Source organism: Camelus dromedarius, chromosome X (assembly GCF_036321535.1).
Source record: "Camelus dromedarius isolate mCamDro1 chromosome X, mCamDro1.pat, whole genome shotgun sequence".
Classification (NCBI taxonomy): Eukaryota; Metazoa; Chordata; class Mammalia; order Artiodactyla; family Camelidae; genus Camelus; species Camelus dromedarius.
Window position 1 is genome coordinate 83,354,045 of NC_087472.1, and position 22,231 is coordinate 83,376,275.

General features: G+C 47.3%; 1 long non-coding RNA gene across 1 annotated transcript; it reads left to right on the forward strand.

The window, feature by feature from the left end:
* The first annotated feature begins 2,371 nt into the window (after positions 1–2,371).
* Positions 2,372–13,960, forward strand: LOC116150746 (uncharacterized). Its single transcript, XR_004134489.2, has 3 exons — positions 2,372–2,528; positions 7,730–7,834; positions 13,403–13,960. It is a non-coding gene; the product is annotated as an uncharacterized LOC116150746 (long non-coding RNA).
* The last annotated feature ends 8,271 nt before the right edge of the window (positions 13,961–22,231 follow it).

The window sequence follows — 22,231 nt, forward strand, 5'->3', positions numbered from 1 at the left end:
GCACATGCACACCAGCCCTCAATAAACACTTTTGCTGATAAGGAACACCAGGGGCCTCCTTGCTCTGAACACTTCTGAGCGCTGATTTTTTTTTTTTTTTTTTACCTCCCCCAACCTCAAGGCATCAGTCTTCAATTTGTGAATCCAACCTGTTTTGGAAGGGTTTAACAAAACAATCCATTTAGTCCTTGTAACTCCTTATGACAGAAGACACAAGGATTAGACCCCTATTACACCCGTGAGAAAACACAGGGGTACACAGTGGTTATTGCTGTGGGAAGGTGGGAATTCACAGCTGATGAAGGTTTTATAGAGGCTCTGGGGTGGGGTTTTAGGCTGGCGCTAATTGACCTAAACCAGTTCGGTCTTGCCCCTCCCCCAAAAAAGATTAGGTTCCTTTTGATAAATCTCTGTAGTTTTTAGTATTTAGAAGTGGGTAAGGGCGTAGGGCCCCTCTCCCTACCGTGCCACCAGGTTACTGTGAAAGGAAGTCTTCAGGCCAAGTTCTGAACAAGCTACGCCAAGCAGCCATATTACTCGTCCTGTAAATTCCGTGAAGTTCAAGCCTCCGTCCTTTTAAGAGCTCCAACAGCGCCAGGCAGGAAAGTTTGCCTGAGGCAAATGCTAGGAGAGTCTTGCAGCGGGATTCTCTAACCTTCTAGTCCGACTCCAGGGGCACAAATCCACCAAATTAGCCGCTCAGCGCACGCAGGACCACTTTGGAGTCAAGCCCACGGTGCCAGCCCTCCGAGGACCAGCCACGGAGCGAACCAGATTCTCCCGGTCTGCGCCTGCAAGAGCTGAAGTGCCGCTCCTATCCCTGATCCATCCACCCACCTCGAAGTGCTTCCACCAGTGGGAACTCATTTCTAAGGCCCTTTTATGCTAATGAACAAAACCTCTGGTGCTGATGGAAGCTCGGGTCATGGTGGGCTCTGGAGCGTGGACTTGTGATAAAATGCTAACTGACTGTTCCTAAATGCATGTCCCCAATTAGACCCACTACCTTCTCCTAAAGTAGCTGGAACCTAGCAGATGGAATTTACATCACAGACAGATAGCAACTGTACGCTTCCTGCTCCTGTTGACACAAATAAAAGAGCCTATGACAATTTAGCACCCCCTGTGGTGAAGTTTGGAACCGCCCAATTAGAGAGGAAAAAAATGCTCTGGATTCAGCCAGCCAGCCAGCTCTTTACAGATTACAAAGTGTTTTACAGCAAGACAACGGTGGCCGGAGGGAGGGGCTCCCTGACCTTCCACCTCAATTAGGGCAGTTCCGCTGCCTCGTAAACTTGCACTGGCCCACCGAATTGGACGGCCTTTAAAAACTTTGAAAACCTCGGGATAGCCCCTGCAGGGAAGAGGGAATCAAAGAGGGATGGGAGGAGGGATGGGTGGAGGAGGAGCAGGAAGGACGGGAGGAGATGCAGCAGGAAAGGAGGCCAGGCTGGCCTCGGTGGGGAGGCTGAGGAATGCCCCCGCTGCGATTTGGAGAGCTCCCAGTTCAGCCGTCCTCCGGGAAGCAGGGTGGTGGTGGCCGTGCTCCCCCTTCCGCAAGGAAGGACTTCACCCTCTGCGGCTGGAGCGCTGCCTGCAGCCGGCCTTCAGCTGTTGGCCCTTCCCCCAAGCTAAAGAAGCCGCCCACACCCAGGGGCTGATCCACACCAGACTAAGGTGCTGAGCCTAGAAGTCCTCCCTAAAAGGTGGCCTGCATGCTGATCTGCGTCTCCGCATCTGCTTCCCCGGGAAACCCGACCCGCCACATCACGGGTGGGTGGCTTCGCGCACCTGAGATGGCGGAGCTGGGACACAGTGTTCTGGCGCTGGAGCCCAGGTCCCCTTGAGGGGAGAAAAGAGGCAATAACCAGCCTTAACGACCAGCTAGTTTGCTGACCTTTCCGGGTCTGCAACCAGGAGCTGCCAGTTCCATCGGCCTCTTCCCCTCCCCGCCTCTCCCTGCACGCCCTCTCGGAGGACATTAGTCCCAGGTGTCTGGCTGCGTGCATGCTCAAATCTTTCTCCTCTTTATAAGCACAGCCTGCCACATCCTGTGGGTTTGCCGGCTTAAAACCTGAGGGGGCAGGAGAACCGAAGAGAAGAATGCGGACACAGAGAGGGGGTGGGGAAGAGGAGGAAGAGGGCTCCGGTGTAGAATATGTAAAGAATGGCCCCTCTTACATGCAAAAATGTGACAATTAACCCCCCAAACAGCTTCCTCCTGCCCTGAAAGTGTTAAACCACCTCGTAGCGGGGAGGCCGGCCTCCCTGCAGGCTATTTCCCTGGGCCTGCCGGGCTGGGGATCAGGCCTATTGTTAATAAGTAATGACAGCCCAGCTCCTCCGTGGATTCCCCTGGGGTTTTGTGTCAGAAACGTCTTCCCTCGCCGCCGCTCGAGCTGACAGGCTCCGGCTCCCGGCAGGCAGCTGTGAACACAGGCCAACCTCCGCCAGGATGCCCCGCGTCGGGGGCCCAGAGCCCCGGGGCAACAGAGAAGGCGGTAATCCCAGCCCTCCTCCCTCCTCAGGTGAGGATAACCTCAGCTGTCTGCCGGGGTGGGCCGGAGGGAACCTTGCCTCCATCAGCAAGGGGTGGGGCTGTGCCCGGGTGGGCGGTAAATTCCCGAAGCCTGCAGCTGGCAGGAGCTGCCTGCCTTGCTTCGGTCCCTGCCTCTGCTCTGCGGGGAATCGGCTCACAGGGTTGTTGCTGTGGCCGCTGACGCCGCTCTTTGAAAGATGCTCCCAGAGTACGATTATTCAGGTGGCCTTGCTTACTAGCAGGAAGTTCTTTCTTGTGTCTGCCCTAAGTAACTCAGCACATTTAGCACTTCACTTTGCCCAGAAAGAGTTCACAAATGAAAGCATTCTGGAACCATTGGGAGAAAAAGAAAATGTTTGTTCCACCTTGCGGATGCGAGCCTCCTGTTTTGAATAATTATTATTATTATTCAGGTCTGGTGATGCCAACAGATCAGGAGATGATGGCCACAGAAAAGATAATTGGTTATACTTACACATCCCCAGAGGAGGGGCCGCGCTAGGCCCCAGGAGGAAGGGCACACAAGGAAGCATTGGAGCTGGTCAGCAAGCTGAGCTAGCGGGAAAACTGGTGGGCAAGAACCTTTATTATGGTTTCCGTGAAAAGGAACAGGCAAGGCAGGGCAAGGTTTGAATGATCTCAGTGGGCTCTGGGGCACTGGGGCTGCCCCTAGCTGTCCGATTAGGGCAGGAGGATGGGCCTGGAGTGTGAGAGCCAGACAGAGGTGGCGGTTAGGGGTGTGGGCTCTGGATTGGTTGGTTTGCATTTGAAAGGTACACCCAGGCAAATTGCTGGTTTATTATCTCCAGGAACTGGCTAATCCTGGGAGGGGCAATCCTTCCAGGGTCAGCAAAATCTCTAGACGTCAGAGCAGCATCGGAACACAAAAAAAAGGCTTGGTTAATTCAGGTTTATAAACTATCTAGAATAATGTTCAGTTTATTATTATTATTATTTGAAATCTGCTTATAGCATGTTCCTAGCAGCATTATTAATAATTATAGGAGATAGAAAAGCCAAATATCCATCAGTATAAGTTACGTAACAGTGGGCTTGCCATACTGTGGAATAGTATACAGCAAGCAAAAAAGATATCCCTCTGTGCACTGATACCTACTGTTCATGCAGATGTGCTAAAATGATTTGAATTGTAGAATAATTCATATACATAGTACAATCCTATTTATGTAAAAACAAAATGAATTATAAAAAAATCTTTAGGGAGTATACATACATACATGTATGTAAATGAATAGAAAAATGTCTGGAAGAATACACACTCATGAGTTAGCAGTTTTTATGTCTGGGGCAGGTTCTTTGGGAAGCAGGTGCTAAGATAGAGTCAGGAGTGTCAAGGGTTTATTGAGGAAGCATCCCTGAAAGGAGAAGGGCAGAAGCAGGATTGGGCAGGGAGCGAGCAGGCAGTGATGCAGATCTGAACAGCTCCCAGCGAATGGTGCCTATTGGAGCAGCCCCAATTTGGGTGGAAATGGCCAACCCTGAGTGCCACCGTTGGCTAGAGCCACTACTCCGAGTAGCGCTGGGTGGACCATAAGGCTGTCAGCTGACCAGATTCTGAGTGGCTGGAGAGGGATCAGAACAGTACAGCTCCATGTCTGCCAAGAGGACACGGGGCATGGGGACAAGGAGGTGACCGGGAAACTCTTGCTTTCCTAGCCCTCAACTTTGTAGTTAGACACTGTATCCATCTATGTAAGTTACAAACTGAGGGACAGACAAATACTCTGATTGGCTTGCATCTGTGACTCCTCCCCCTTCTTATTGCAAGTCCTCGTCTGCTCTCAGCAGCTGCAGTGGCCCAGGAATCCACCCAGCTGCAGCATTTACCCAGTATTTTTTTTTTCTTCCTTCTGGCTCTAGCTAAAAAGACCATATGCTGGTATGTGCTTTCTTCTTTTCTGACTACACCATCCTGATATCACTAACATTCCTTTCTAGGAACGGGTTTGCAGCATTTTGCGGACTCAGTGTGCCAGGTGCAACACTAACGCTGGGGACAAAAGCAAAAGCTTAGGTCCTCTCGGGGGAGATGGAGAGTCACATTTGCAGCTTCACGCTTTTCAGGGAAGCGCGTGCTCCTTGCAGAAGGAGAATTTCAAGTAAGGGGTATTAGCACCCTAGAGGATCTGGGCATGGTTCTGACCATCCCGAGCATGTTTCAGCTCAAGAAAAGCTTCTTAGAAGGATGGCTTTTGGACTTGGTCTTGAAGGATGGAGAAGGAAGGAAAGAGCCTTCCAAAGGGAACAGCATGAATAAGTCAGGGAATTGGGAATACGCAGCATATTTATAGGTTCCAATATAATTCAGAAATTGGATGGCCTTCAGACTAGTCCAAATCAAGTGTCTCCCACAGTATCTTCAAGGATTGAGTCTGTCTTCATCTTGCCATATGGCCTCCCATGGTGTTGGATTCATCACCAAATTCTAAACAATGACCCCCCTGCAGCTGCAGACTGCTTGCAAAATGGCTGCCACCGTTCCTGACATCACATCCTTGCCCCACACTGATGGGGGCAAGGAGAACCACTCCTTCCGACATGAAAGAAGACACTTTTAGCATCACTTCCCTTAAAGTCCAGCAAATGTCTCCTGACATCTCATTGGCTATATTGGGGTTATGTACCTATCCCTGGACCAATCACTGAGGCCGGGTGGATTTCTGGGCCCTGGAGGGACTTAGTGGTTGGACGTAGTTTCAGCTTAAAGATAATGCCAATTCCTATCGGGCAAACAAGTTTCAGAACTTAGCATTTACTTCTAAATCTAGAATAGGAGTTGAGATATGAATGTAGCAAAAGCTTTCAGAAGCATTGTTAGACAAAAAGACAGGACAACGTAGAGATCTATAATTTTTTTTTCCCTGCTACACTTTAATTGCCCTTCGCTGGCATGCACTGCATAAATTAAGAGCTAGTTAATGCTGTAATGCGTAAAACAATTTCATGCATCTTAAATATTGCACTTGTACTTTAATTCCACATTAAGTGGTCCCCTGAAATTTTTAAATTTACAAAGTCACTGCTGTGCTACATGAAAAAGGTGCTAATTAAGTGTTAATCAGTAGCCAGATAACCTTCCCTGAACCCTGCCCAAGGTCTCCAAAATGACCCATCGCCAGAGAATGTGATGTGATGGCCACAGAACAGAGAATGCAGACACAGACTCGAAATGGTTTCCTAGCCACATCCCAGCCAATTAAGGCAGATTTGCCTATTATGCAGTTTTAATTAAATGACATCCACTATAGTGGACACAAGGCTAATAATAATAATAGTATTTAATACTGGCAGAGCTTTCCATATTCAAAACACAGGGAAAACACTAGCTAATTAACAGGTAGGCATCCCTTTCTGGGAAAGAAGAGGACTTCTCTGGGGTAGTCTGCTACAAGTCCGAAGGATGGACAAAATAAAAAGAAACGGTTCCTCCCTTTAAGGGACTCACGGTCTTATAGACCAGCGCTACTCAAAGTGTGGTCCGTGGACCAGTGCTGGTCCACAATAAGAAAAGCACAGAAATGGAAAGTATCCATTCTGGAAACCTGAAAGCAACTTGACCTTGCTGTGACATCCATTGCTGCTTGTCAGTGGACTCTTGTTGAACAGGAAATAGATTGGTTCAAATTTCCATGGTGAGTGGCATATGGCATAAACTCCATAATCGTCATATACAGTAGAGCCACATGTCAGTCTGTGAGGGACTGGTTTGAGACGCACTGTCGTAGACCTATCAGTGTAGCATAAGGGGATGTGGATTTGGTCACATCCCACAAACAAAGGAGAAGAGGCTTAACAGCATGCTATTTCCCACCTCTACATTTTTCCTTGTGCAAGAGTTCTTTGCTTGGAAAGTTCTGTGTGTTCCCCGCTCCTCCACTTCCTGCCCAACCTTTTTCTCACCCTTGAAGTCCTCTCAGTCTCTGGATAAGCCCAGCTAAGAGACTACTTCCTTCGAGAAGGCTTCACTCCATCCCCACTGCAGCGGAGCCCACCCTCCCTCCCCATCGCTCCCTCGGTCCCGCCCACACTGTATTATTGTACTTCCCACCCAGCACAAAGTTCATTTACATCACTTTGCCCAACGCAGCTGAGCTTGCCACTAGGGCGGATGTTTTACGGCTTTGAAGGCTTTGAAGGCTTTGAATTCCTCGTGCAGAGCACACAGTAGGTGCTCATTAAATGTTTACCAAATTCAGTTTTTTTACAATTGCGCAAAATACTCATAACATAAAACGGACCATTGTAATCAATTTTTAAGCGTCCAGCTCAGTGGCACTAAGTACACTCACCTTGTCGCACAACCATCACCACCATCCCTCTCCAGAACTTTTTTCATCTTGCAAAACTGAAACTCTGTCTCTGTTAAACACTGACTCCCTATTCCCTCCTCCCCACCCAGCGCCCCGGTGACCACCATTCCACTTTCTGTCTCCATGAATTTGACTACTTTGATTTCTTCAAACAACTGGAATCATAGAATATTTGTCCTTTTGTGACTGGCTTATTTCACTGAGTATGTCCTCAAGGTTCATCCATGTTGTAGCATGTGTCAGAATTTCCTTCCTCTTTAAGTGAATTCTATTTTAAAATCTTCAAAATTAGTATTCAGTTTTGCAATGAGTAGGGAGGGCATCCCCCTGCCCCCCTCTTCCCTGGTTCTGCTTGTATTTGAAGCAAAGAATGGGTAGAAGTAAAGGGTGTTAATAACCCAGGAGACAGCAGCAGAAACCCTCCCTCCCCCACCCCGTGCCCTGAGTTCCTCAGTGCCAATTCTGACCCCTCTTTGCTCTGGTTCCTGCTCAATTTTTCAGCCTCTTGAAAGTCAGAGTTTCCAATTCTGGACAGCCTGCACAGCCAGGAACGAGCCTTAGAGGCCTTCTGACAATGGATGGCAGACTGTAAATGATAGTCAAAATGGACTTGAAGTCCTAGCTGTGATCCCACCAAAACCCGCTGGGTGACCTTGGGCAAGTCGCCTAACCTCTCTGAGCCTAGTCTGTAAAACTGAGACAAGAATACAGGGTACCTTACAGGGTTGTTAAGAGGTGCACTGGGTTGGGTGCTGGCGACAAAAAGAAAGGAGCCAAGCGGCTTGCCCTGGAGGAGCCCACAGTGTAGCACATGACCCATGTGTAAGCAGATGGTCACATTTTCCATTTGCCCCCTCAGGTTTACGGTGCCCCAGGAAGACGACGCCTCTGCATCCATCTCAAAGGGCCCCCCGCCCTCTGGCTTCCAGGTGTCAAGAACTCAGAGGGCAGGAGGAGAAATGAGGTGAAGTTTATTCCCCAACTTCCTCCCTGTGAAGTTGGCTTGGGCTGACTGACCCTCCCACTGAATGTCCCTGCTCCTTTTAAGGTGGCCTTCTCTCCTCACCTCTGGATCTGAGGTGGTAAAAAAAAAAAAATCTCCACTGCTAACAGCTTCTGCTTCTGCTATCCCTGTGGTTCCCCTACACCCACATCTTTGTCGATCACCCCTTTGTACCTAAATACTTGTCAAACTAGCCTAACTGCTTCCCGTGGAGACTGCTTGATCCACATACTGTGGGGTCAGGGCCATTCCAAGCAGGGCAACTACTGCGGCCCCCTCTCCCGCAGGCCCCTCCAATTTAGCTCTTCCCATTTCAGGCTGGAGCGGAGGGAAACAAAGTAGATGACAGCTGAGCTTGGGGAAATCTCCTGAATGTCGCAAGAGGCCCTGATGAGCGCTTTGGGTGGTGTACCTGGGCTTGAATGTGCAGATGGACGAGAGAGAGGAGGCACACGGTACAGCGTCATTTGCCGCTTGTCTATGGGTGCACATGCCCCATTCCTCGTGGCTTTCGTGGTATTGTTTATTTAAAGTGGAGGCTGACCTCAGGAGCCTCTCTCTGTTCCAGGAGGATCAGAGGAGGCCTGCAGCTTGTCTGGCTTGTCTGGAACAAGACAGTATGACAGCCCCCATAGTCTCCTCTTCAAGAACCTGCCTGGGCTGCCTTTCCGAAGATGCTGCTCCCCAGGCCCCACTGAGGGGCCCGAGGGCACAAGACCCTCCCCTTGGCCATAGCTGATTGGACAAGGGATGGGCACCTGACCCAAATGGACCAATCAGATGCTCTCCCAGGAACTGGGCCTCGGGACACCTTGGTGGTCCTAGGCAGTCTTTGTTGGCTGTTTGAATGCCTTGTGCCAGGTGCAGTGTGAGCCCGGAGAAGACGGACGTGAACAGGCCAGGGAAGGCCACCTGAGGCAGCCATTTTCCACCATGTGCACAGAGTGGCAGAAAAAGCTGAGAGAGAAGAAAGAAGCCATCTGGGAGGAAAGCAGAGATAGAGAAGGAGAGAACAGAGCTGCCAAGGTTCCTGCTGGCTCCCCAGTTGCCAGTTCCCGCCCCCTAAGGCCGGCTGCACTTCCTGTCCTTGAATCTCGGAGATAGCCTCATGGTCTTCCCATAAATTCTCCCTTTTTACTTAAGCTTGTGTAAGGGGGCTTCTGTTTTGTGCCACTAGACCGTCCCTGCCCCAGGCGCACCACGGGATACAATTAGCTTACAGTCCCTAAGGGGCAATTTATCCTTTTTGCAGACTCTGCCATAAATTTTAAATCTCCACCCAACTTCCCCTTGCCAACCAGTGAGTGTCCTTCTGGGTTAACTCCTGTTCTCGAGGGCCGCCAGTGAGCTCATGTCACCAGATGCAATGGCCTTTCCATAGCCCTTGCCCTCCTGTCCTCTGGCTGCCCCACCTGGCTGACCACACCCTCCTCCCTCACGCTCTCCCCCCATGGTGGCTCCTTCCACACCCCTCTCTCAGAGAGAGGGAGAAGGAGCTCCTCTTCTGACTCTCTCTGCAATCCCCTCCTTCCCTGTGGTTTCCCTCATCAGCTGTCTCCAGACACAAGCTTGCTCCCTGATCTGACCCTCTCAGGTCCCCATTCCCATCCAGATGCTAGAAGCATCTATGTGGGCACCCCACCGACCCCTCAGACGTCGTGTGCTCCAAAGTGGTCTCAACATTTCCCCTCCCAAGCCTGACCCTCCTCTTGTATTCCCTAGTTTGGTTAATGAGGCAGAAAGTGTTTGCGCCCTTCATCCGTGACTCTCAGAGCCGGGGAAATTTTGGCAGGGAATTTTGGCCAAGTTCCTCATTCCTTTGCCAAGAAATAGCCACCGTGGGCCTCGCTCAAATCGTGATTCCAGTTTCTTTGACTTTCTGCTTGCTGCTTACAGTAGAATAAGTCACATGAGCTCTTGGGTGCTAAGGTGCTCCCTGTCCCTCACACTGAGGCCCACTGGCCCAGCCTGAGGACAGTGGAGGAGGGAAGCCCCATGTGGCCCGTGTATTATCCCTGTGGAGAGTGAAGGCCATCAGCTCCTCAGAGAGGTTTTTCTGTAGGCCTTTGCTCCCCCAGAGGGATTCTGGTCCCTTGTGGGCATCCGCTAGAAACTCCATTCAGCGGCCTAGGAGACCAAGGGGAGCACAGGTCTGTCTGGCCGCAGCTACACAGAGGGTAGGCTGTGAGTAACAGGAAGGCCCCACCCAGACTCAGTCAGTGCCGAGCACCACTGCTTCACCTTGTGCTCTGAGATCTTGGATGGTAACTGACAAGACCACATCACCCTCACTGCACTCACTGCCAGAGTCATCCCAGTCCCCGCCACCCACAACGTAAGGACATGTTCAGGAGGAAGTGTGTTTCCTGGGTGTGTAACAGTCAGGGAAACGCTGGCTGCTGCAACAGATCACCCCCCAAGGTGCAACAGCTCACAACGGAGGATTGTTTATCACTGATATAAAGTCCAAAATGGGTGACCCTGAAAGACGGGAGGCTCTCGTCTCAGGAGTGATTCAGGGATCCAGGTTCCTTCCATCCTGTAGCTCTGCTGGACTCATCTGTACTAAGGTGTGGAAGGGGAAAGAGCACATGGGAGATTTTTATGGGCCAGATCTGAATGTGACATCCATCTTTTCAGGTTACATGCCATTGGCCAGAACAAGGTCACATGGCCACATCTGGGCCACATCTGTAGTCCAGCAAAAGCACTTTTGGGAGTCAGCTAGCTCATTCCTTTTTTTCTTTTTTAATTGAAGTATAGTTAATTTACAATGTTGTGTTAGTTTCAGGTGTACGGCAAAGTGATTCAGTTGTTTACCTATTTTATTTACAGTAGTGTGCATCTGTTATCATCTAGCTCATTTCTGTCCCAGGGGCTACCACCTCGGATGAGGTCCCCTAAATCAGAGAGGTGGCCCTGAGTTTGAGGTTATGATGTTGTCCTGCTTCAGCCCTCACCTGACTTGTCCCCCCACTACACACAGGCCCTTGCATGGAGAGCCTCTGAGGGTCTGCCTGGGTCTGCTGTTTTGAGAGTGCAACTACTCGTCTTTCAGTAGGAGCCCGTCACCCCAGTCCCTGTGCTGCTGTGTCCCGTAGCTGGGTGGTGACTTGAGGAGACACACACCAGAATAGGAAGGACATGATCCACAGCTCTTACACTCACAACGAGAGACTTGTCTGTAAAAAGAGGTAATGGATCAGAAGATAGAACAACGGTATTGCCCAACTTAATAGCCATTAGTCACATGGGGCTATTTAAATTTAAAGTGATTAAAATTAAATAAAATAAAATATTTAGCTCCTCAGTCACAACGGCCCCTTTTCGAGTGCTTAATAGCAACATGTATCTGGTGGCCACCGTCTTGGACAGCACAGATGTGGAACGTTTCCATCATCACAGAAAGTTCTATTGGACAGCATTAATGTAAAAGGTGCCTTATAGGGCTGACGGTCCATGACTTCATGAAAAACAATGCACAGTCAAAATGTAATGTCTGGTTAGCCAGAGCGCTAGAGGGGGAGTGATGGCAATAAAGAGGTAAGAAGAGAGAAACAGATGAAGACATGCAGAGGGAAACATCTGGAAAGGAGAAATGCCCAGATGTAAGACACAGGCCATCGTAGACAATGGGAGCTATTTACAAGATCAGAGGAGACTCAAGTGTCTCAAAAAACAGGGGGTTTCGTTGTGAGGCAACACTAGGTCCAGAACTGGACAGTCCATGGGCGCTGAGGGAGCCCCAGGCATTGGCTTTACCACTCTCTTGGGGCCGTGACGTGGTTCTGCTTCTCTCTGTTCTCCCCCTGTCCGCCATTCTCTGCTTCTCACAACTTAACCAGCCCTGAACAGACTGGTGCTGCCTTCTGCCCATGGCTGCGTGGCTTGGATTCTCTGTGCAGCTAGGTGAAACATTTTCCAGTAGGAGGAACTGGACTGACCAAGTTGTCTCCTCAGCGGACCACACCACGCCCTGGCTCCCAGAGCAGCCTCTGATTGGCTGGTCCCGAGTCAGTGGCCTCTTTTAGCCCAATCACCTGCAGTCATGGGGTGGGATGGACTATATGGAAAAGAATATGGCAACCCAGACGGGAGAGTGTGAGGGCAGACAGGTTCCCAAAGACGGGAGCATGGGTTGCAGACATAATGAGCCTCGGCTGGCCCAGGAAAGAGGACAACCACACACTCATCAAAGATGAGCAGACAAAGAGGCTCATCCACCTGTTTCTTCCTACTTCTAACAGGTAGAGGTACTATGGTATGATTCCATACTCAGCAGTATAGGGAATGCCAAAAGGAATCGGAAGTAGAAGTAACATTGCCTTTCTAATCCAGGCTCTTCCAGTTAGCTGTGTGACCTTGGGCAAATCACTTCACTTCTCTGTGCCTCAGTTTTGCCATCTGAAATGGTGGATAATAACAGTACCTTTTCACGGGGTTGTTGTGAGCTGTTTAGAATAGTGAGGTTCGGGGCACACAGTAAGCATTATGTAAATATTGGCTATGATTGGTATCAGCCCGCAGGAGTTTATGGTCCTGTGTGGACCCCAGATGAGTAATCATATTGTAATGACACGTGATGAGTGTGATAATCGAGGTGGGTGAGAAATGTGCATGTTTTCAATAGTCGGGCAGTCCTTTCAGGCTTATAAAGAAAAAGCGGCAGCTCACTTGGCTCCACCCCAATTTCTGCCACCCACAAGGAACCACTTTCCACTCTGTTTCTTCTCATATTGACCTTCTTATTTCTAAATAGCGCACTGATGCTGTTATTTCTTGATATATTAATCCTAGACGTTATCCATCTCTTATCGGTTGAATTGTGTCCCCTCCAAAAGATGCTGAAGCCCTAATCCCCAGTACCTGTGAAGGTGACCTTGTTTGGAAATAGGGTCTTTGCAGATGATCAAGTTAAGATGAAGTCATTAGGGTGGACCCTAATCCAATGTGACTAGTATCCTTATAAAAAGGGGGGAATTTGGACACAGACACGCACACAAGGAGAATAGCATGTGAAGACTGGAGTTATGCTGCACAAGCCAAAGAACCATCAGAAGCTGAGACCTGAAACAGAGCCTTTCCTAGCGCCTTCAGAGGGAGCGTGGCCCTGCCGACACCTTGATCTTGGACTTCTAGCTTCCAGATCTGTGAGATGATACATTTTTGGTTTTTAAGCCACTCAGTTTGTGGTCCGTTGTATGGCAGCCCTAGAAAGAAAATCCACCATTGGTATTTTACTTGAAAATCAAATTTAACTCCCCTCTAGTCATACCTACACTGTCTCTTGTGCCTATTATCCTGATAAAATTAGATCACTTTTTTTTTGTTACGTCAGTATTCACTGCTTATAAGTATGTAAATGTATTCACTGCCATGTCGTGTAGTACGCTTGGAACACATGTCCTTTACTGTACAAACTTTTCTTTTCCTTAGAGTTAATATTTATCTCTTACCCCCTTTTTGTTTGTTTAGCTTCTGGATACATTCAAATAAACTCTTTGGCTTCTTTGTGCTTTTTTCTTTGAGATCCTGTCCCAGAATCCTGTGCGCTCCTACTACGGTCGTCCTGGCTTCTGCTCTGGGTCTGCTGCTCAGCGATGCCCCCGCGATCTCCCCTCAGCATCCGAGTGAGAATTCTCCTGGCCCTTCTCCAATATGTGGGATCACCAGTTTTCTGAATCCCATGCTTTCCAGGTTCATCGTTTCTTCAACAGACATGCCAAAAGCCCTGTTTTCAGCCCATCTGTACCTTCTGCAGGACCTGGTGCCCCCATTTCCTCAGCCTTTCTTGGGTTCTACTGCTCGAATCAGCTTGCTTCCTGAAGCTTCTATCCCCACAGGCTTTTAGCCTTCAAAGTTCTCCAGTCGGCTAAGTCAGTTACCTCTTGTCCATTTGCTTTCCGGCTTGGCTTCAAAAATGTTGATGACATCCTTCAATAGTTGTATTTTCCTCTCATTTTTTTATCTTTATGGATTTAAATCCTTCTTTAAAAATCCCATTACTGTTATTTTAGTGAGGGCTTTGGGAGATACAGTGGAGGTATGTGTGTGTGCTCAATCATTCCATGGCTAATTGGAAGTCATCTATCCATTTTTCTCATTCAATAAATGTTGAGGTGCTCCAGCGGTAGGAACTGTGTTGTGTATTTCTTAGGTAAGTCCTCAGGAGAAATACTTCCAGATTCATATTGAATCCCAGACTGGTGGGATTACAGTGGTGACATGGTCGATTTTGCAGAGACATTTGAGGAAGACCGTCTATCTCCATCATCCTTCTCCAGGATGCTCGTGTGCTGGTATCCGTGGCCCTTGTAAATATCAGGCCCGCTTGGACAAAGTTCTCTGCTTCCTAGTCCTACCTGAGCTCTCAGGGCTGGTGGAAGAGTCGTTTGCTGAGCGAGTCATTCACCCATGCCTTTGGATTTTAGTACTTCATTTCCTGTCGGCTTCAAGAGGCAAAGCAACACTTGGGACCTCCCCAAGCTACTCAGGAACAGATCAGCCCAGAGTTCCTTCTGGAGAGGCGTCAGTTTGTGGAGCTGTGTGTCTGCGGTGAGCAGATTATATGGAGGGAAGATAATCCAAGTTGAGAGGGACAAACCGGTGAAAGCCCAGAGATTCAATCAAACCCATAAGTGTGTTCAGGAAGCCAAACTAGCAAAGTGTAGGAGCTCCACCGGGAAGGCTGTGGTCCTGTAGCCATAGCCAGCTTTTGGTTGCAAGGAGGAAGCGGTGGAGAAAACACGAGCAAAGGTGACTCCACGAAGACAGCCTAGGCTCCTGGCCCCCATCTATGTGAGTTGAGGCGCTGCAAGGAGGATTAGTAATTGGTCCAAGGGCTTTCTGGCTGCTGTGCTCCAGGGCAGCCCCCCAATGCCACCTCCTGCGACCATAGCGCTGTGGACAGGAGGAGAACAGACTTGAGGGGCCAGGTGCCAGCCAAAGGCTCCTTTTGAGAATGTGGCTTGAAATCCTCAGTATAGCCAAAACCCGGCTCCCTGAATAGTCCATACAATCACCCCTGGGCTAGTTAAGCACTTTGCTCAGACTCGTGCAGCAGGGTGTATGGGAGGGGGGCGGTAAGCAGAGCTCCCCTTGGACAGGTCATTTTTAATTTTCATTTTTTTCTTGAAGTGTAACATGTATATGGTTCAGTGCACAGATCCTAAATGTTCAGCTCAATGAACTTGTATGTGTGTATAGATGTATGTAACCATCACTATCACCTGGATTACGATTTAGAACAGTTCCAGCACCTGCCCCAGAAGGTTCTCTCGTGCCCTGCCCCGGTCAGTGCCCCTATAAGCAATCACTATTCTGACTTCTAGTGATTCTGACTGCAGGTTGGTTTTGCCTGTCCGTGAGCTTCTTATAAATGGAATTCAACAGGATTTTACTGTGACTTCTTTCACGCAGCATGATGTCTGTAGGATTCATTCATGTTATTGAACTCTTTATACATTCTTTCATATATAAAGAATATATTTTACACATATAAAGAATATATAAAATATATATAAAGAATATATATTTATAATTTTATATATACAAAGATTAAATATATATTTAATACAGAAATATAAACTATAAATGCATATCATACATATTTTTATATATTATGTAAACTATAAAAATTAAAATATTAAATATTTATGTATTTTATTTATAAAGAATATATATAAATATATAAATTATATTACATTCTTTTATATTGCTTTATATATTCTTTTATATTGCTGTGTAGTATTTGATTGCATGACTAAATTACACTTTATACTTCTCCAAATTTTTTTTTTTTGGTGGGAGGAGGTAATTAGGTTTATTTATTTATTTATTCTTAGAGGAGGTACTGGGGATTGAACCCAGGACCTCATGCATGCTAAGCATGTGCTCTACCACTTGAGCTATACCCACCCCACTATACTTCTCCTATTGATGGGGATGTGCAATATTAGTGCATTCATTCACCATTCCTGGAGAGTCTAGGTGTGAAGCTGCCTCCATCCCCCAGCAGTATCACATGGCAAGGTCCTTCCCCCAAAACCCCAAGATCAGGCAGTTATAGATTCCTTGCCTGAGATGTTGGGAATCTGAGATACAAATTGATGAGCTCCGAGGAGCCCATGGAGCTGGGATTCTGGGAACCCAGAGACCGGGCAATCAGGACCTTCAGACCCCTCCCCTTTGGGCCCCCTCTAACAGGGCTCCCCAGTCCATTGTAACCTTGGCCAAGGCCAGCCTTGTCATCCCCCAGCGGAGTTTCTTCTGTAGTTAATTGCAGAGGGGCCCCCATCAGATATCAGGCCTATGACCAGAAGCAACAAAAGCAGAAATAGCCCCAGGGACGAGATTCTGAGCAGCTGACATTGGGCTTTAACCTCCTCACCCTGCCTTTGTGAGGACAGCCCAGATTGCCCCATCCTCAGCTTCGGCCTGCTGCTTGAGGCCCTTTATGAGATCTTCCCTGGGACCAGGGGCCCCAGACAAAGGGCAGGGCTCTGCTGAGCTTACTGAAAGGAGAAAGAGCCCATTGATATTCGAGAGCCTCCCTCTGCCACCCCACCCCCACCCCCTACCATGGCCTGGAGTGGAGGTCAGCTCAACACAGGGCAGGCTTTGCGCAGGGCTGGACCAACTCCGAGGCAGCTTGCGCTGACCCCTCCCAGGGTCCATTTTCCTGGAGCACTGGATTTGACCTGCACTCCCCTCTTCTCACCCCCGTAACACCCCCAACCCACCCACCCACAGGTTGGCTGTGAGGGGACACACAGAAGAGTCCTGGCACTTTATTCTCAACCAATGAAGTTTCCTATCCCTGCCTCGGGCAGTGGAGCCCACCTCTGCCAGACTCCTGGAGCCCTCGGCTGACATCCCTCAAAGAGCCCCCATTCAACTTTGGCCTTGGTTTGAGCCTTGAACTTGGGGTGCCTTCAGCTGGGAATGCCTTTCCCCTGCTCTTTGCTCATCTGCCTCTCCCCATCATTCACATCTCAACCCACATGGCACCACCTCTGAGAAGCCTTCCCTGACCACTCTACCTTGAATAGTACCTCTAGAACACAGCACCCTGTTTTATTTTCTTAATAGCATTGATAAGTTATTTACCTATTTGTTTATGTGACTATGAACTGTCTCCCTCACTGGGTATGTAAACTTGTTATCAACTGAATGTTTGTGTCCCCCTCAAAGTCATATGATGAAGCCCTAACCCCTAATGTGATGACATTGGATGTGGGGGTCTTTGGGGGTGATTAGGTCATGAAAGCGAAACCTCATGATGGGATTAGCACCCTTATAATCAGAGACACCGGAGAGACTCTTTCTTTCTCTTTGCCATGTGAAGACTCAGCAGGAAGACAGCTATCTGCAAGCCAGGAAGAGTCCTCACTAGGAACTGAATTGGCCGGAACCTTGATCTTGGACTTCTCACGCTCCAGAACTGTGAGAACTAAATGTCTGTTGTTTAAGTCACCCAGTTGGTGGTATTGAGTTATAGCCACACAAACTGCCTAAAACAAAACTCCACTGGACCAGATTTATCTTGCTCATCAGTATATCCCTTGGACCTCCAACAGGACCTGATGTAGGGTCAGACATTCCAGTTTCTAAGGTTGTGTAACACATCACCCCTAAACTTAGTGACTTAAAACAGCAACAATCTTTTTTTTTTTTTTTTAAACCCTTCAAGGTTTCTGTGTGTCATGAATTCAGACAATACATAGCAGGGGCAGCTTGTCTCTGCTCCAGAATGGCTGGGATCTCTGCTGGGAAGACTCAAAGCTGATGCTGGAATTGTCTGAAGGCTTGTACACTCACCTGTCTGGTGATTGATGCCAGCTGCTGACTGGGACCCCAGCTAGACTGTCAGCTAGAACACTTTACCTCCACATGGCCTCGGCCAGGCTCTCTCCACGTGGGCTAACTCGAGCTGCCTCACAGCATGGCTGCCAAGTTCCAAGTGTAAATATTTCAAGAAGGGTAGGCAAAGTGGTGTCATTTTTAAGACAAAGGCTCAGAAATCAAATAGTGTCCCTCCTGTGTAGTTACATACCCACCCAGATTCAAGGGAAGAGAACACAGAGTCCATATCTGCATGGGAGAATTCTCAACGTCATATTATAGGAAGCGGATGAGGGTGGGGATATGCTGTGGTGGTCATCTTTGGAAAACACAATCTGTCACATTATTCAGTAGATATTTGTTGATTGAATGACTGCTTTATGCTCTCAACTTCTTTCTTCACCTCCTTGCTTTGCCCCTTACTATATGACTTGGGAAAATTTATTGTATCAGTAGGTTCTCCAGAGAAATAGAATCAATAGGAGAGATAGATAGATAGATAAATAGATAGATAAAGATAGCTATCTAGGTATCTAGATATAGATACAGATATTTAAATTTACTTATATTTATATCTATAAAGAGATTTATTTTAAGGAATTGGAGCACATGATTGTAGGGACTGACAAGTCTGAAATTTGTAGGGCAGGCCAGTAGGTTAGAAACGCAGGCAAGAACTGATGTTGCAGTCTGGAGTCTGAAATTCATAGAGGCTGACAGACTGGAAACTCAGATAGGAGCTTACACTTAGTCTTGACTCTGAAATCTACAGGGCAGGCCAGCAGGCTAGAAACTCTGGCAGGATTTCTATGCTCCAGTCTTGGGGCAGCATTCTTTCTTCTTTAGGAAAACTCAGTGTTTACTCTTAAGGCCTTCAACTGATTGGAAGAGGCCCACCCGCATTATCAAGGGTAACTTCCTTTACTTAAGGTCAACTGATTGGCAATGTTAACCACATCTACATAATACCTTCAGAGCAACATCTAGACTGGTGTTTGACCAAACAGCTGAGCACCATAGCCTAGACAAGTTGACACATAAAATTTAACCATCACACTTAACCTCCCTGACCCAGATTTTTCCCCTTTGAAATGAAGACAAAAGTCCCTTACAAGGCTGCTGGGAGAATAAGAACTGATATATGGTGGGAAGCCTCTACAACGGCTCCCATGACCTTCATCTCCTGGTATTCGTGCCCTTGCGTAATCTTCTCCCCTTGAGTGTTGGTCAGACCTGTTGACTCACTTTCAATGAATATAAACAGAATACAACAGGAATGCTGAGATGTTACTTCTGGGATTAGGCTATAGAAAGACTTGGTGGCCATCTTGCCTGCTTTTTCTTGCTCAGTCACTCTGAGGGAAGCCAGCTGCCATGTTGTGAGCTGCCTTTGGGAAGGCCCACGTGGTGAGGACCTGATGTCTCCAGCCAATAGCCAGTGAGGACTCGAGGCTGGCACCAGCCACGTGGGTGAGCTTGGAAGTGGATTCTTCTCCCCCAACCTCCATCCAGTAGAGCCTCTGGATCTGGCCGATACCTTGACTGCAGTCTCACAAGGGACCCTGAGGTAGAGGCACCCAGTTAGAGCACAACTGGGTTCCTGACCCACAGAATCTTGAGGTAATAAACATATGTTGTTTGAAGCCTCTAAGTTTTGGGATCATTTGTTACGCAGCAAGAGATAACTGACATGCCTTAGGGGTGGTAAGGTCTTAGTGCGGTCTCTGGCATACCGTAGGCCAGTAGGTCACATGACTTTGTGCAAAAGTTCTCTCAGAGAGGTTTGAATTTTCACAGAAGACTCTATCCCAAAGGCATGCTTTTGTCATGGAATTTTCCAGCAGAGTAATGGGAGGGAGGGTACTTCTGAGGCCACTTGAGGTCATACTACACAGATGGCCATCAGTTTTGGCTTCCAGGTAAGGCAAAGAGGTAGTCCTCTCCTTCATGAGAAAAGGACTGCTCGCTGAGGATGTCCCAGGGCCGGGGTTCTGGCAATATTATTAAGAAAAGAATCTATATTGACAACAATAATTACCTATAGAGGGGGCACTAGAGACACAGTGGGGAGCAAAGGCCTAATGTCCCTGATCTCAGAGCATTTCCAGGTCAGGGAAGAGGCTAGTAAATAATTATACCAGTGCAGATATAATGATATAATATTATATATAATATCTAATTATCAGAGAAATGCAAGTCAAAACTACAATGAGATATCACCTCACACCAGTCAGAATGGCCATCATTCAAAAGTCCACAAATGACAAATGCTGGAGAGGCTGTGGAGAAAAGGGAACCCTCCTACACTGCTGGTGGGAATGCAGTTTGGTGCAGCCACTGTGGAAAACAGTATGGAGATTCCTCAAAAGACTAGGAATACACTTACCATATGACCCAGGAATCCCACTCCTGGGCATATATCCAGAAGGAACCCTACTTCAAAAAGACACCTGCACCCCAATGTTCATAGCAGCACTATTTACAATCACCAAGACATGGAAACAGCCTAAATGTCCATCAACAGGTGACTGGATCAAGAAGAGGTGGTGTATTTATACAATGGAATACTATTCAGCCATAAAAACCAACAACATAATGCCATTTGCAGCAACATGGATGTTCCTGGAGAACGTCATTCTAAGTGAAGTAAGCCAGAAAGAGAAAGAAAAATACCGTATGAGATCACTCATATGTGGAATCTAAAAAACAAACAAACAAACAAACATAAATACAAAACAGAAACAGAGTCATAGACATAGAATACAAACTTGTGGTTGCCAAGGTTAGGGGGTGGGAAGGGATAGACTGGGAGTTCAAAATTTGTAGATACTGACAGGCATATGTAGAATAAACAAGATTATACAGTATAGCACAGGGAAATATATACAAGATCTTGTGGTAGCTCACAGCGAATAAACAAATGTGACAATGAACAAACATATGTTCATGTATAACTGAAAAATTGTGCTGTACGCTGGAATTTGACACAACAGTGTAAAATGACTATAACTCAATAAAAAAATGTTTAAAAAATATTATATATAATATTAAAAATATTTATAAGATTATATTAAAAATATAACAATATAATAATATATAATAAGTAACATAAAATGCATTATATTATATAATATATAATTATATATTAATATATAAAATATAATAATACATAATAAATATAATAATAAATGTTATATAATAATATAAAAATCATATAACTGATACCAGTCCTCTGCAGGGAAGGAATTTGTAAACTAGGAAACTGACCTAGACTAGACCATAGGGGTGAGGAGAATTTCTTGGAGGAAGGGGCACACAAGCTGAGATATGAGGACAAGTGGGCATTAACTAGATGGAGAAGGAAGAAGGAAGGGAAAAGCATTTTAGAGGGAACAGCATGTGCAAATGTCCTGTGATGAGAAGTAATGTGGCATATTTGAGAATTGATAGATATGTGTATGGTCGGAAGACAGTGAAGGGGACAGGGTGAGAGAGAGGCTGGGGTGGTCAGCAGGGGCCAGACCGTGTTGGCTTTGTAGTAAGGAAGCCATAGGTCATGGTGAGGGCTGGGATCTTTATTTGGAAAACAGTGGGAAGCTACTGGAGAGTTTAAGTAGGGATGTGATGTAGTCAGATTTCTGTTGTTCAATGGTTTCTCTGGAAACCATGTATGGGCTGGATTAGTGGGAGGGGGAGGAGAGGCAGAGTCAGGTAATGCAATCGCCCAGTGAGTGGTGCTAGCAGCCTGGTCCAGAGTGGAGGCTGTGAAGGTGACAAGATGGGAAGCATCAAGCTGATGCAGAACATCATCAAGCCACCAGTGGAGACAGAAGCCTCAAAGCACGATGTCAGAGAACAGTCAACAGATCCGAGTTCAAGTTCTGACTGTGCTTCTTACCAGCTGTGTGGCTTCTGGCAAGTTTCTAAACCTCTCTGTGTTTCAATGTCCTCATGTGGAAAGTAAGAGTAAGAAAGCCTACCTTGCTGGCTTGGTGTGCAGATTATATGAGATATGCATGGAAAATGCCTGGGCCGTGGACTGAAACAGCCCGTGGACATCACAGAAGAAAATTCTGACCAAGACAGACCATTTAGTTTTTGCTACCACTAAGGTGGTAGCAAATGTGTATTTGCTGCACTGTTTGAGAATATTCCATTCTGCCATAGAAGACAAGTAAACAAGTGGGCTGGATGAAACTTGTCATTGATAAGTAAGTTAGTAACTGGGGAGAAATGGTACACAGATACGTGGAGCATATAGGTGAACAGAGATAAAAAGAGATGGAGGCATAAGAGAGCCCTAATATTCATGAGGCACTAAATATACAAGAGACACGAAATATTCATGAGGCACTAAATACATTTAAGGCACCTGAGGCACTAAATATTCATGATAAACTAAATATACATGAGGCATATGAGGCACTCAATATTCAGCCACCCATTGGTAACGCTCATTCTGGCCCCATGTGTCCAAGAAATGCAAATAACTGAGGCGGCTCCTCAGGCTAATTG